The sequence below is a fragment of the Enhydra lutris genome, unplaced genomic scaffold (genome assembly GCF_002288905.1).
Source record: "Enhydra lutris kenyoni isolate GAN:26980312 unplaced genomic scaffold, ASM228890v2 scaffoldscaffold27, whole genome shotgun sequence".
NCBI lineage: Eukaryota > Metazoa > Chordata > Mammalia > Carnivora > Mustelidae > Enhydra > Enhydra lutris.
In genome coordinates, this window is record NW_019154111.1 from 15,857,665 (window position 1) to 15,874,207 (window position 16,543).

General features: G+C 37.0%; 1 pseudogene; it reads right to left on the reverse strand.

The window, feature by feature from the left end:
- The window catches only part of LOC111151908, a 51,692-nt pseudogene extending 44,166 nt beyond the window's left edge, over window positions 1-7,526 (reverse strand).
- Window positions 7,527-16,543: the final 9,017 nt, after the last annotated feature.

Genomic DNA, 16,543 nt, shown 5'->3' on the forward strand with positions numbered 1-16,543 from the left:
GAAATTGGATCATTTCCTTACACCACACACGAAAATAGACTCAAAATGGATGAAGGATCTCAATGTGAGAAAGGAATCCATCAAAATCCTTGAGGAGAACACAGGCAGCAACCTCTTCGATCTCAGCCGCAACAACTTCTTCCTAGGAACATCGCCAAAGGCAAGGGAAGCAAGTGCAAAATTGAACTATTGGGAAGATCAAAAGCTTTTGCTCAACAAAGGAAACAGTCAACAAAACCAAAAGACAACTGACAGAATGGGAGAAGATATTTGCAAACAACATATCAGATAAAGGGCTAGTATCCAAAATCTATAAAGAACTTAGCAAACTCAACACCCAAAGAACAAATAATCCAATCAAGAAATGGGCAGAGGACATGAACAGACATTTCTGCAAAGAAGACATCCAGATGGCCAACAGACACATGAAAAAGTGCTCCACATCACTCGGCATCAGGGAAATACAAATCCAAACCACAATGAGATACCACCTCACACCAGTCAGAATGGTTAAAATTAACAAGTCAGGAAATGACAGATGCTGGCGAGGATGCGGAGAAAGGGGAACCCTCCTACACTATTGATGGGAATGCAAGCTGGTGCAACCACTCTGGAAAACAGCATGGAGGTTCCTCAAAAAGTTGAAAATAGACCTACCCTACGACCCAGCAATTGCACTACTGGGTATTTACCCTAAGATACAAGCGCAGTGATCCGAAGGGGCACGTGAACCCTAATGTTTATAACAGCAATGTCCACAATAGCCAAACTATGGAAGGAACCTAGATGTCCATCAACAGATGAATGGATAAAGAAGAAGTGGTGTGTGTGTGTGTGTATATATATATATATATATATATATATATATATATATGAATACTATGCAGCCATCAAAAGAAATGAGATCTTGCCATTCGCGATGACGTGGATGGAACTAAAGGGTATTATGCTTAGTGAAATAAGTCAGTTGGAGAAAGACAACTATCATATGATCTCCCTGATATGAGGAAGTAGAAAGGCAACGTGGGGGGTTTGGGGGGTAGGAAAAAAATAAATGAAACGAGATGGGATCAGGAGGGAGACAAACCATAAGAGACTCTTAATGTCACAAAACGAACTGAGGGTGGCTGGGGGGAGGGGGGTAGGGAGAGGGTGGTGGGGTTATGGACATTGGGGAGGGTATGTGCTATGGTGAGTGCTGTGAAGTGTGTAGACCTGGCAATTCATAGACCTGTATACCTGGGGCTAATAATACATTATATGTTTATAAAAAATTTTTTTTAAATTATAAAAAAAGGGGGGGGCCTGGGTGGCTCAGTTGGTTAAGCAACTGCCTTCAGCTCAGGTCATGATCCTGGAATCCCCGGATCGGGTCCCACATCGGGCTCCCAGCTCCATGGGGAGTCTTCTTCTCCCTCTGACCTCCTCGCTCATGCTCTCTCTCACTGTCTCTCTCTCTCTCAAATAAATAAATAAAATATTAAAAAAAAATAAGGCCTGCAATCATGTGAGTTTTTTTATTGTCCCTGTGAGCAACATATGTACATATGTATATGTGGGCACAGCACTTGTTTTATTATATTGTTGTGACCTTGTGGGAAACATTATGTGAAAAGTGGAATACTGAGTATCTGTTTTCTAAAAATATGCTGAAATAATATATAACATTTTGAATGGAAGAACATTTGGAAATCACCTGCCCTGATCTGTCTTCTCACTTCCAAATAATGTTTCAGTATTTGTTCAAGAAAAAAAAAATATTGGTTGCCTAAGTAGCTGCCTTGAACAGAACATTCCAACTGTTCCAGGGGGCGGGAATATGGCACCATATTTATTCTTAAGAAACAAAAGGGAAACCATCCTGAATTAATACAAAATGAAGGAAATGGTAATTATCTGATCCAAAGGTTTCCTGAATCTCACAGTTCTAATGTCTTTTGGAACTGCTTCATGCTGAGAACAGTACATACAGAAAAGAATGTGAAATGAAGCCATGTTAAGGGCTCTGGGGTTTTACAAAAAGTTACTGTCCCTTTTAAGAATGATCGAACAAAATGCTTTGTTCTCCAGCTTCAGTGGCTAGCTCAGGCTCAGTTGCTTTTGAGTATGCTGTATTATTAGAAACATTATGGAGAGAAGCAAATGCATCAGTCATAACTCTATGCAGCTCCTAAAATAGAGATGGGAAGCATCACTGAATATTTCTTAGCTGAATATTGTCATAAGAGGTAAACGAGGTTTCAGTCCTCTAAGCAAATATAATCCTTCTTTAAAGACATATTAGCTTTTCTCACAGAAGCCAAACAGCCAGTTTAGTCATTTCACTCAGTCTTTATTCTTAAGTATCCTGAAATATAAGTCAACTAGGTGGATTTCCTTACTTGACAGCAATAGATGACACAGTAGATGTCCTTGGGCATATTCCATAAGCTCTTAAAATCATATTCTAGCTTAGTGACATAAAATCATTTTGGTTTTAATGTAAGAGTCAAAAAAAATGATACCTACCTGAGTAGTTCATTAAATATATCTGGTCCAGAAGCTAATCTTTCTTATTACTGGTCTGAGGACTTAGGAAGTATTTTGGGTCAAAATCCTATTAGCTATATTTAATTGCAGAAGAAAATATGCTTAACTACTTTGCTTACATAAGTGTTGCTTAATTTGTTTTCCACTGATAAAGTCTAGCTAATCTTAAAGCTAAAACAAAACAAAACAAAAACCAGATGCAAATTGGATGCTTGGTCTAGGGGAACTGAAAGGATTATCAGTAAAATATGTTTTGTATCAAGAACATCCTAAATCAAGCCAAATTCAAATTATAACTATTCCTCAAATAACAGCTTCAGTTCTATCTTTTCTTGAAACATTTCCTGATGAACCAGTCCTCATTAAACAATCATTTTTTTACATTACCGTATCTGTTATGGCTTTTACATCTTAATCCTATGCAGTTTAAATGATAATTCAACTCCTCATCATGACTGATAAACTTTTTCTAAAATCGGTTTTATATTGAATTTTCTCTAGGAGATCCTCTGCTCCCCAGGATTTCACAAAATGTAGGAAGTAGATCTATAATTTACGACTATGATTCAATCTCTATTCTTTTTACATGAAAAAATTATTTAATTTGAGCCATCAAACAAATTTCCTACTGCACAAGAATCACTAGGTGAATGGGAAACTTTCAGTTCACCAACTTCCCAAAAGCTTTTTAGAAAAGCTGAAGCTTTATTCTAGCTATCATTTCAGAATTTTCAGCAGTATGAATTACCACATCACCTTGACCAAGAATTTTCAGGTTACACTTTGAAATATTTAGTATCACTTTATTACCACCATGAATGAAATCTTTCTCATAAACAGAGTTATCTTTTCATACTCATCTTAAAGATATATTCATTATTATCTGTTAGGAAATCCCAGTTCAAAGTATTTAGAAATCATGTCCTGGCAAATCAAGTTATTATCTACATGTGATGGAATCCTTATTTAGAGAAAACAATTATTCAGCAGAGTTAACTTTGAGATTCAATAGCTGTGTTTCAGTGATAGATGTCTATGATAAAAATGGACCCAACCATCACAGCCATGACTTATGAGCTTGGGGAAAGGTGACACAAATGCAAAGTATAACTTCTTATTCAATACTTAGGAGGTACAAAACGCTATCTTATCTTGAGCTCTATGGGAGTCCTACATGTGCATCATGTATGGCACATTCTTAAAACCAGCATATTGAGACTAATATGAGTGATAAAATTTATGAGAAACTACGAAAATCTAATGATTCTCAACCTATTGTTAATGGCAGTGATCAAGTAGTTTGTATTTTTTGTGACATCTCCACCAAGAATCTAAAGACACACTCCTAATTTGTACCTGGCCTGTAGTCTTGGGTTATTTTGAAGTAGCTTAAACAAGTTCCTTAAGCTATCTGGACTCCAGTTGAATAAATATTAAAACGAGGCAATCTCCTAGTGTTTACTTAATTCTAATATTATCTAATTCTAATATTCATATAGAACTCAACATTAAGTGTATGCCCAGAGTATATGTTCCTGCAATAAGAATCCACTATATAATGCTAATTCACATTAACACCCTAGTGCTCATAAAACACCAATACTCCGATATGCGGAACCAAGTTTAAGATATTCATTATTTTTTTACTATTAGATAGCATTATAGATTTTCATTTAGGAAAATTGAGTGAATAAAGCAAATGAGGCCAAATAAGTATTCTAATAATGCAGAAGTTGCTCTTCTAAAGTGATTAAAATGTGAACCTAGTATATCCTGTATATTTAGAAAACACATGTGATATGATTGTTTTTTCTTGTTTCTAAGAATATCTTTAAAGATTACTTCAGGGGGATGCCTAGGTGGCTCAGTTGGTTAAGCGACTGCCTTCGGCTCTGGTCATGATCCTGGGGTCCTGGGATTGAGTCCCACATCAGGCTTCCTCTGCTCTGTGGGGAGCCTGTTTCTCCCTCTCCCTCTGCCTACTCCTCCCCCTGCTTGTGTTCTTTCTCTGTGTCAAATAAATAAAATCTTTAAAAAAAAAAAAAAAAGATTACTTCAGGCTAGTTGAGACTATTCCCAGCCCAAGTTAGTATCAAGTTACAAATAGAACTTATGACAAAATAAATCATTCACTTTATTTACAGAATGGTTTTCATAATTTGTTCTAAGTGTGTATTTTCCCTAAATGATTCAATCATTTGTGTACTCAAACATTTGTGTACCTAAAATAAATGAATATTATTTAACTGGGGGCATTCTTTTTTCAAGTAAGCTACAGCAGAGATTTCTAATAGACTTAAGGAAAATTTGGCAATTCTTTCATTTTCTAATAAACCTATCTGTAGACATGTTATTATGTCTTTGCAAAACTTTCTAAATACTTACATATTCTTTCTGGGCATATACTGTGAAAAGAAATATCACTTATGTTAGAAAGATTTTAATTTGGTTGAGGAGTGTCATACTTTTTGACTATTGTTTCACTTTTTTTTTTTTCTAGATTTGGTAAATGCATTTTCTCTGGAAGAAAAATGTTTCCAATAAATATTTCCATCTACTGCAAATGAAATTTAAGGAAGAGTCTATAAAATTGTACTAAAAAGCTTATCTTTACCTTCTTTGCATAACATTTTCGCTAGTGGAAGAAAAAAGGCCTTCAATTAAAATATTTCTTGCATATGCTGAAGAATTAGGCTGATTTCTAAGACATTATGAAACTCAAGATATTTTTATTTTAGTTTCATCGTATATTGTTGGTTTTTCTGACCTTGTCCACCTCTGTAAGTCTCTTCAGTAATTATTTTCAAATTACCCATTGGGAATGGGATCTGTTTCCCGCCAGGAACCTAAATAATGTACTCTTTATCTCTTAAAAGACAAACTAGGTCAAAATGGAATTCTGATTTGTAGGGAGGAAGTTTATACTAAATTACACAGGACAGTTATATTATTCAGAAGTCTTTCAGTTCCAAATGTCATAAAACAACTTAAAATGACTTTTAAAGCTGCAATAAGACAGAACCAAAATAAACAAAGAAATATATTGGCTCTCTTAGCTATTGCATGGTGTCACTCACCCTTTGACTCCTGTTTTCGGTTGTCTGGCTTCCCCATCTGAATGACAGCCCTCAGGTGTACATGGTCCATACAGCTCACCATCTGAAAAGGAAAGAGACCGTTAACCTCACATCTCTCGTATCAATCTCCTCAAAGGATTCCTAATTCACCATACTGGAGCTACATGCATACTCCTGCACCAGAACTTTGGTCCAGAAGAAGAGCGTGCTCTGACTGGTGTCATCAAGTATTTGAGTGCTTGTTCAGGAAGGTAGTCCCCACAGTGGAGAAGACAAAAAAAAGTAGCAGATACTTAAAATAATTTTGCAAATATAAATGTATGGTTATCGATATTTATTCATTCCTTTGTACATGTACCATATGAAACAAAAGCTGCATACCAGCAATAAAACAAGGGTCCTGTTTGAATATATGGGGAAATACTTGGTATAGATGAAGACAGAAATAATAGAGTGTGAGTTTAATATTGGAATTTTCTTTTTCTTAATTTTATTTTTTCAGTGTTCTAAGATTCACTGTTTATGCACCATTAAGAACTTATGCTTCAAGGCTAAGATGGGAATTATGGAATTGTTTTGTAAGGTGGCTTGATTTACCTCCTTTCATTTCTTCCCTGTATCTCATGCTTGAAATGGAGATAATCATACAGAGACTTGTGAAACACTGCCATGGCTTATTAGAACCTTTCTTCCATTAGGTTGAAGAAACAGAGTTTAAATTGAAATATAAACAAAGAAACAAACAAACAAATAAAATGTGTGGTGGTACCAGGGAATGAATAACATGAAATCATTAGTCGATTTCAGATGAAAGTAAAATATTCAAGCCTGCCTCTGGCTATTTATACGATGACATAGAATAGAGCTGACATTGCAAAAAAGATACTTGCTTTTTGCAATCAGTAATGCCTGTATAATTCATTTATTAGAGTTCATTTTCCATCATTGAATAAAGAAAATTTATGTTTAAGTTGCTAAAGTTAGAAACTGTAGAAATGCAAATTATACTTCTGATTTGTAAATAATATGCCACCAAATTAAAGAGATTTCCATAGCTTAGTTTGCTAGGGTAGCTACATAAAATATCTTCATAGTGCAATGTATTATATAATGTAATACATACACATCATATATGTAATGCATAGTAGTACAGTATACTATGCTCTTTTGTTTGTACATACCATACCATATATATTTTCACTGCTCAGTTTTCAACTGAATAAAAAATCACAAGGGTTTGCTTGAACTTTTTTTGTTTTTATTTTTATATGATTTATTGTAGGCAGAATTTACTCTCTGGTCTAAGTTTTTGTTTCTTCAGTTTCTTCTGGGATATTTTTCTTCTGTGCAACTTTCTCTTCTGGTTTAGGAACGATCTTCTCTTTTTCAGTATGGATCATCTCAGTGTGGCAAGGAGAGCTCATGTATGGGTTAATCTGACTATGAGCCCTGTAAGTCCTATGCTACATGTTGGGGGCTCTGTTCACCTGGACGTGCTCAATGACCAGAGAATTTACATCTAACATCTTAAGTTCATCATTGCTCTCTGCATTTTTAAGCATACACAGTAAAAATTCAGCATTCTTTTGGACCACCAAGACTGTGCAGTCCCACTTTCTGGCCTGGGCATACCTCCCAGTTTCACCAGTGTAGTGACAGAATGGCACACACTGCTTCTGCAAAGTGAAATCCTTCAGATACATAGTGGCTTTTCAGATAGGCACATACCTTGATGGCCTGGGGAGTTTCAGGTGTGTTCTTAAACCTGAACCTCTTGATTTGTAAGATTTTGTAGGGTTTTCTAGACCAAGTAGATAGAAAACCATTTTCAAAGATCACCTCAGGCCACTTATGGAAGAGCTGCTTGAACATTTGATTACTGAGAATATATACATAGAGAATCTGTTGAACTGAAGTCATATTTTCCAATCTGAATAAAGAAGGATCTATTTGTTTTATGTGTTTAGATTTAGAAAGCATTGGAACTTATGCAAAGTGGATCTTTTTGTGGTCACCACCTCTCGTGAAATAGGCAAATTCACAATACACAGTATGATCTAAAGAATGGACTTCACTAGGGGAAACGTAAATGGCAGGTTTTCAATAAGAAGAGGCGGTACATTTCCCCCAGAACTCTCATTAATCTCCAAAGCAGAGAAGATTGAGGAACTTTTTGGATATGCAGTAGCATATTTCACTTTTAATAGTCGAAGGGATATCCTTTGACCTTTACCTTCTTAGAAGATAACTTTTCTAGCAGGGGAATGATGAGATTACTGGGGCTCCCAGGAGTCTCAGTTTTAATTCCAGCTACTTAAAGTTGTAGCCTGGGAAAGACAACTACCTATTATCTGGAGTACTATGGGAGTCACAGGAAGATGGTTTCAGGAAGAGCACCTGCTGCCAGGAGAAGGAAGGCACTAGATCTTAGAATAGCAGAGTTTGGGTGCATCTGCTTCTATTGAGATGTGAATCCTAGGTTGCAGGTGACTCACTGTTCAGGTGACAGAGCACTCTCCTGGGGTCATTCCTAGACAGTCCTGCTTGTCAAACTACTTAAAAATGTGAAGCACTTGTGATATTTTGATAAAGTTTGGGAGTAAAACTCACACACTGGCTTCTAATTGATTAGCATGATCTTTTCAGAGCTCAGTGAAATTTGATATAAAATTTGTATTTAAAATATTCAAGAAAAACAGCAGTTACAGTGTCATGGTTTTTAATTTTCTCAACTGCTCTATAAAATCTGATAGGATAGGGAGACGAAATCTTCTAAGTCTGAAGCAAGGATATTGTTGGGGGAGCTGTAGATTCCTAAGGCATAGAGTCTTGTGGAAAGATATGAGTGAGAAATGAGAAAGAAAATTTGAAAACTTTACATTTCCCTGACACGTATTTGCTTATAGAAGCAACCCCTTCTCTTATCTACTTAAAAAAAAGTTTTTTTTTGGTTTTTTTTTTTTTTTTTTTTTTTTTAGAGAGAGTGAGAGAGAGAGCACGTGCACATGTAGGGGGGAGGAGTGGTGCATGTATGGGCAGAAGGAGAGAGAGAGAGAATCTGAAGCAGGCTCCACACCCAGCATGGAGCCTGACCCAGGGCTTGATTCCATGATCCTGAGATCATGACCTGAGCCAAAACCAAGAGTCAGATGCTTAAATGACTGAGCCACCCAGGCGACCCTATCTAAAAAATATGTTTAATAATTACACTTTTGATGACTTTGTACAACTTCACATGAGCATCTTGATTCTGCTGTGAACCAATTCCTACCACTTCTTGTTGCCTCTACACCAGTGTTTCTAAACTGGGTGATTTTTGTCCCCTGGTGGACATCTGGCAACGTCTAGAGACATTTTTCATTGTCACAACTGGGAAGGTAGGTGTTACTGGCATCTAAAGAATAGAGGCCAGAGATGCTTGTAAACATTTTAGGATGCATAGGATAATCCCTGACAAGAATGAATTATCTGTCCAAAAATCTCAGAGTGCTGAAGTTGCAAAATCCTGCTCAACCATAGTAAGAATTCCTGTATTAGTTTTCTATAGTGGGAAACAAATTATCACTAACAGAAGCTTAAAACAATACAATAGTATCTGTTTATTATCTCACAACTTCTAAAGTTTAAAAGTTTGGATGTGGATTAGCTGGGTTCTTAGTTTTCTGCTCAGGGTTTCACAAGACTGTGACCATGGTGTAGGCTCAGCCACATTCTCATATAGATGCTCACCTGGGAAAGGAACTGCTTCCAAGCTCCCTCAGGTTGGTGGCAGAATTCATTTCATAATGGCTGTGGAATCCATGACAAAAAGTGGAGGAAGGGAGGAAGGGAGAGGGAGAGAGGGGAAGAGACTGAGAGAAAGAGAGATTGCCTCTTCTTGGGTCCTAGCTTTAAGAAAAGCCCTGAGCCCTCTTAAAAAGGGCTCACTCAATTAAGACAGGGTAGTTTGAAGTCAATCAATGATTAGGGACCATCACTGCACCTGTAAAATCCTTTCTCCTTTGCAATAAAGCATGGCAGTGGTATCTTGTCACCTTTGCCATATTCAATTGCTTAGAAGAAGTTATAGATTCCACCACCATTCAAGGCAAGGAAATTATACATGGGCACTGGAGATCACCTATGGCTATTGTCAACACAGTTCCTGTCACCAGAAAGGAAAAAGAGTCCAGCTTCAAGAGGAGATAGTCATTTTGAACCCATCCTGTGGTTATTTCAGAATGAATAAAGGAAATAGATTTTAAGTGACAGACTCCTTATACTGTTTCCCTGGCTTGTGAAGTGAGAGTCATTATGGCAGGCATGGACAAGTAAAAACCCCTGGAAGTACCACCAACCCCTATCAAAATAGTAAATCAAAACAATATAGCTTCATTAGGGCAAATGTAGAGTACAGAACTGCCATCAAAATCGAAAGGATGCAGGGATGGTGAACCCTGTCACATCCGCATTTATATCACCTGCTTGGCCTGTGCAAAGTCCAATGTTGTTGGGAAACTGATAGTAGGTTTTCATAAAGTGAATGAGATGATAATGCCAACTGCAGCTGCCATACTGGATACAATATTTTATTGGAGAAAATACTCATAACCCTGGCACCTGGTATGTAGTGACAGACTTGCCAAATGCAGTTGGTTATATTCCCCAAAGTAAGGAAAATCAGAAGCAGTTTCCACTTATGTAGCAATGACAATAGTATACATTTATTATCTTGGTCTTTCTTTCTGTTATAATATTATGTAGCGGACTTTTGGTCCTCTAGATATCCCTTAAAACATCTTGTTGATTCATACGTTGTTTTATGTAGTTGAATCCAATAATGAGTAAGTAGCAATAATACTACATGATTTACTGTTAGATATGTGTCCCAGAGTGTGGTAATTAAACACCCCTCCCCCCAATTTAAGACATATCCACAGTATGGAGCATTAGAGATGTTGACTATTAACGTAAGGGAAATCTTGCTTCAATTTACATTACTCATCAGAAGAAAGAGGCACAGTGTTTCACGAGACCTCTTGAATTTCAGAAGCAGAAAATGCTACATTCGATTATTCTGATCTGCCTATTTTTTAGATAACCCCTACAGAGGACAATTGTGATTGAGACCTGGAACACAAATTTTTGCAGCAGGTCCAGACTGTAGTCAAGATACCCTACCACTTGGATCCAAAAATATTGGAAGATCTAAGGCAAAGAATTATACTGTAGGAGCATCTAAGAAAACTCCAAAGAAGAATTAGAACACAGACTCCCAGAGTTACTACTTTCCTGGTCTTATGGCCAGTTAATACAGAAGAAAAAAACAGTGGCACCACATGTGGGTAAACCCTCCTGATACTATGTTCCAGGCTGAGGTTGATGGCTTTTGTACTATCAATCCACTTAGCAGGGATCTTATACTTAAATACTGAAGGGAAACTTTCCCAGTTGGCATAATTTTGGTGGTAAATATGGCTGGTAATTACATAATGTGAAAGAAGTTTGCTTGAGTATTTAACCTGTCAGTAGCAGAGGCAAATGCCAACCCTTGATACATCACCATTCTCTGAGGGAAATAAAACTGGCTTGACAGTGGTAGGGTTATTGGGTTTGACATCTCCTCTCACAGTGATATGGCACTTTAGTGTTACCAGAAAACATACACATTCTGGGTACGGATTTGACTGCTGTAGTGGTTTTGTCAATACTACTTTTTTTTCCCCTTATGAACACTTTATACACAGCCATGGCATCTCTTGTAATAGTGCCTTTGACCAGAGAACAGGCTTTTTTACAAAAGAAGGTGAGAATACCTATTGGGACCAATGCTCTATATTCCAGTTTTTTTAATATAATACATTTGCTATCAACCTGAGATGATGTCATATCCTGACAGTAATTTGTGAATCATCTGTGATTGAGACACAAATGTTTCACTACAGAAAGGAGAGAGAGGCTACTGAAGGATAAGGTGCATAAATGGTTGCAATTATCTTCCACTTGTCCCTCAGAACTAGTTTCTACCATTTTCCCTTTTGCTCTCTGCCTCAGGAAACTGACATGTATGGGCTATATGACAGGGCTCCCATGTCATCTGGTTTCAGTTCTGATTCAGTCACCAGTGAGCCCTGCAAAGAGAGCAGAGGGAAGGAGGATGATCACTGAGCAGTATCAGGATGTATCCCATCCTGACTTCTTGCCTTTTGCTCTCATTAGCTTGGATCTCTTCTTTTGCTGAAGTTTACAATTTGGCTCTCTTTCAAGTTGGTCTTTTCTATATGATTCTGTTGGGTGTAGCTAACTGGTCCCTGCCTTCATCCATTTGGGCTTGTTATTAGCAGCACCACTTTATTTTTCTAATTTCTATTAGTCACTCGGTCTCCTCATCCTTTTAGGTTTAAATATGTTAACTGTCCACCACTACTAGTCCTGGGGTACTGAATTGTCCCTTGTGGTACACTTTGTGCTCAAAGTGTTGTAGATAGTGCCTTGTTAATTAGTATTGCATTGTCCTAATTTGAGTCTAATACCTATTTTCTATGGTGGTCTTGACTTTTACAGTGGCAGAGGCCAGATTACAATCGAAAGAAGGAAAGAGACAGTATTTTAGAGCTCATTCTGATATTGCTATTGAAGAAGGAGCTGGAATCTAGGAAACTACTGAGATATACCTCTTAATTTTGGAGAAATAGAATCAATAACACACAATCAATTAATATTTCTTGTGGATCTGAATAGACAAACCAAACAGAAAGAAATTTGGTAGTTTTGAGAGAAAAATACAGAAAGACTCAGCATATATTCAAAGCACTACCCAAAGAACTTCAAGGTGACATAATATTAAGTAGGAGAAAAAACGGGTATTACCAGAATAGGAAAGACAGATATTAACTGAACTTTAAAGGATTATAAACAAGGAGAGGACAGGAGAAGAGAAAAGAAGTAGGACAGAAAGTAAAAGAAAAACAGAAATCTAGCAGAAAGATATACTATGGGGGCACCTGGGAGGCTCAGTGGGTTAAAGCCTCTGCCTTCGGCTCAGGTCATGATCCCAGGGTCCTGGGATTGAGCCCCACATCAGTCTCTCTGTTCAGCGGGGAGCCTGCTTCCTCCTCTCTCTCTCTCTCCTTCTGCCTTCCTCTCTGCCTACTGTGATCTCTGTCTGTCAAATAAATAAATAAATAAAATCTTAGAAAAAGAAAGAAAGATATACTACTTATATCTTGTCATATTCAAGTTTCCAGACAAAGGTTTTCTCTTGAAATGTTAATGCCATAATGACGTACTTCCTTGGACTTCAGGGATATAGGCTTAAGGCACATTTTAAGAAGTTTAATTTCACTAATCTTCTATGTAGATACTTCCTTTGCAATAAAATTTAGGGACAAAAAGAATCCTTATCACAGACAGAGACTTTAATGGTCTAAGCAATTCCTCCTCTGAAAGAGGCAGGGACTATAGCTACCGTGAGTTAGAATTTAAGATGTTTGCTCACAAAAAATACTGGAGGCTCAAAGAAGAAATGGAAATCGGAAGATTTTGAAAAGTATTATTGTAGTTTGAACTGCCACAAGAATGAATAAATAAACTCCACAAGATACTAAAAATCTTAAATGACACTGAAAATATGGACCATGGATACAGGTAGATTTCTACCCAGTCCCCAAACCACCTCTAGATGTGGTAAAATACAGTTAGAAAATTAAATTAAAATTTTTAAGGCTTTCCCCAATTAAGTTTGTGTGCATAGATCACAGACTATAGACTGGGTAACTATATAGTCTGCTTTACTTAGGATAGTTTTGATGTATCTTTGCCTTTCCAAAATCCTGCCTATTTCAACATTTGTTCCCTCCAGCTTATTCTTTCTCATAAATGACTCAGTTTGGGAGATAAGTTATATGGGCATTCTAACTATAAAAATCTAGTACAGAATGATTGACATTCAGGCCAGAATGTTTCCTCTTTGGTACTTAAGCTTTTCTGTAAACATCACTGAGCTACTCTTAGGATCTTTGGCAATGCTAAAGATGAGGTCCAGAACTATAAACTTGTGGATGATGGCACAAGGAACTAGAGATTTTATTGTTTCTGGAAATGACACAAGTATATATATGCTTAAGCTCCAAAAGGAATATAACTTCTTGTTTTTAAGGTTAGATTTTGCCTCCTCTGTTTTATTGGGGGGGGGGGGGGACAAACTCTTATGTTTCCACTCCTATGTGGGCTTCAAATAACATTAATTCCCTCTCCCTCCTGTCTGTCCATCTATATATGTATGCATGAATCAATCTATCAACTATTCTTTTTATATCATCATCATCAATAGCCTTTATTTGGGGGATCCTAGATGAAGAGTTTTCTTTGTTCAGGTGTGGCTCTACTTATGGAAAGCCCATGTGAAGTCACCTTGACTATTCTGGTCACAGCACAGTAGAGCAATCCAATTGGTAGTACTGGCTTAGCTCCTGGGAGAGCAGCAGGATAGCAATGATGGCAAATTTGAAACAGAAAAATGCCATTTTTGAAATGTGGACACATTCTAGAACATAACTATAACTTCAGAAAGACATTTTTTTGTTGTTGTTTTAAATTCACAGTAATTGAACTTCTTGTATGTTGACTTTCCTCTCCACGGGTTAAGCCAGCATGGCCATTTTGAAAGATTTGCTCTTCTGTGACCTGAAGAGCAACAGATATTTCAAACAATGGGCTCAGAGGCAAAGCATATTGTGTATGGAAAAACGACTAAAAAATCCTGAAAGGATTTCCAGTGCAGGGTCTTTGGAGAATTATTCTACTTCTGTACATGCTTCCCTGCAAAAGACTCAGATTTGAACAGAGAGAAACAAAGAAAAACTGAAACAAATCCTGTCGTTAAGAGATTAATTTAAACTATCATCTGAGGGTTTCTTGTGCTTTTTTTCATTTTTGTTTTGCTAGTTTTGTTTTATTTTACTTTACTTTTCTCTCCTGTCCTTGTATTAACATTGAAGAACTTAATTAAACCAGTTCATCAAATATATTAATCTTGGAGAGAGCCTTGGGCAAACGGTGAAGGAACTCTTGCCTTTGAGGAACACTTTGATCTCCTTACTTGATTTATAGCTTTCCCTTCCCCCTTTACCCACCCCCCAATTCCTTTCTATATTTTAGTTAATTATTTCCTAATTGCCAAATTTCAATGGATCATCCTTGTGTTTATTATTTTTCCCTTCCTGTGGTCCCGAATGGAAAGTACCCTTTCTCCCTTGATTTCCACCACAGAAGTCAGCCTATGTCTGACTTTTTGTTTATCTCTTTATCTCCATGATGGGATTCTCTTCCATTCCTTGACCATTAAGCAATTTTTCCCAATGCTCTCATTCCTTCTCTTCCCAGATACACTGCACTGGGACAATGACATCTCGAAACCTGAATCTTTACTGAATTAAGTTTATACTCTAAATATACAAAACAAAAGATGTAGACAAAAAAGCTTCATTTCCTGTCCTGCTAGTTTCATATCACTTCCATCCACCACAGAAAATCAATTTGACCAGCTTTTGGTCCATAATTTACTTTTACAAAAATAAGAAAAAAAAAAAAAATATATATATATATATATATAATTTACTTTTACTTAAGCAAGTGATGGCATACTGTATATATTGTTTTGTATCATGGCTTCCTTATTCCATTAAAAATATATTCTGACAATGAGTCCATAGCAATTCAGTAAATATATATATTTTTAATTTTTATAGCTCCATAGGATTCTGTCTTCTTGTTTCTACCCTCAGTTTTACCTGACCTAAATTAAAGGAGATAAAAATACCCCCATACATGAAACGAGACATCTTTTTTCTATTAAGATATTAGTTGGGAACTAAGACTTTGCTTTTTCTTTTCCCTATGTAAATTTCCCATGATATCAGAAGTTACCACAATATGCTGTCACCTTTGTAACCACCATTTTTACCAAAGCAACTAAGGACCAAAGTTCCTTGATTACACAATATTTTGTTTTCCATCTATAATACTTCATCTTATACCACCACTGGCGATAATTTTGGTAATCATGGTATCTCACATTCCATGACTTCAGTATCCTATCCTCCAAATAAAGAGGATAACTTAAGTTTGTGTTTTCTTTTGCTAGACACACTATTAGTCCAGGAGCAATCTGTGTTAATTCACAGATTTAACCAAAAGCTTTGTCACCCCCTAAAACATACTAAGACAGGGGAAAACACTGGCATCTCCCTTTGATGCCTATTATTTTAATGTATCTTTACAGAGAAAGTATGCAAGATGTGTGTGTGTGTGTGTGTGTGTGTGTGTGTGTGTGTGTGTTTAGGCCTGTCCTTCCTCCCTTCCTCCCTCCCTTCCTTTCTTTCTTTCTTTTTAAAAGATTTTATTTATTTAATTGACTTTATTCAATTGATTTTATTTATTTAATTGAGAAAGGGAGAGACAGCAATAGAGGGAACACAAGCAGGAGGAGTGGGAGAGGGAGAAGCAGTTTTCCCGCTGAGAAGGAGCCCGAAGTGAGGCTCCATCCCAGTATCCCGGGATCATGACCTGAGCTGAAGGCAGATGCTAAAGGACTGAGCCACCCAGGTGCCCTAGGCCTATCCTTTCTTATGCCTTGTTTCTGTTCCTTATTTGGCCAATAAATCCAAGACTCCTGGGTATTCTTCTTTGAGGTAAAATGGAATGCTGCAGGCCAATGACCTAGCTAAAACAACTGTAGAAAGCCAACTAAGTTTAAAACATCCCACATTTTAGAAAGCACTCAAGTGCTATGGAAGGAATGAGGAATAGAATAAATGAAATTTCAAAAACAGAAAAGACTTTCTGAAGTAAAATGATAATGTTGACTACTGCCATCCATCTCTTTCCTTCCTGAGGACATGTGTTAATCCTTGGTATAGACTAATAGTCTGGCTTGGATTTGAGAGCCTATTCTGGGG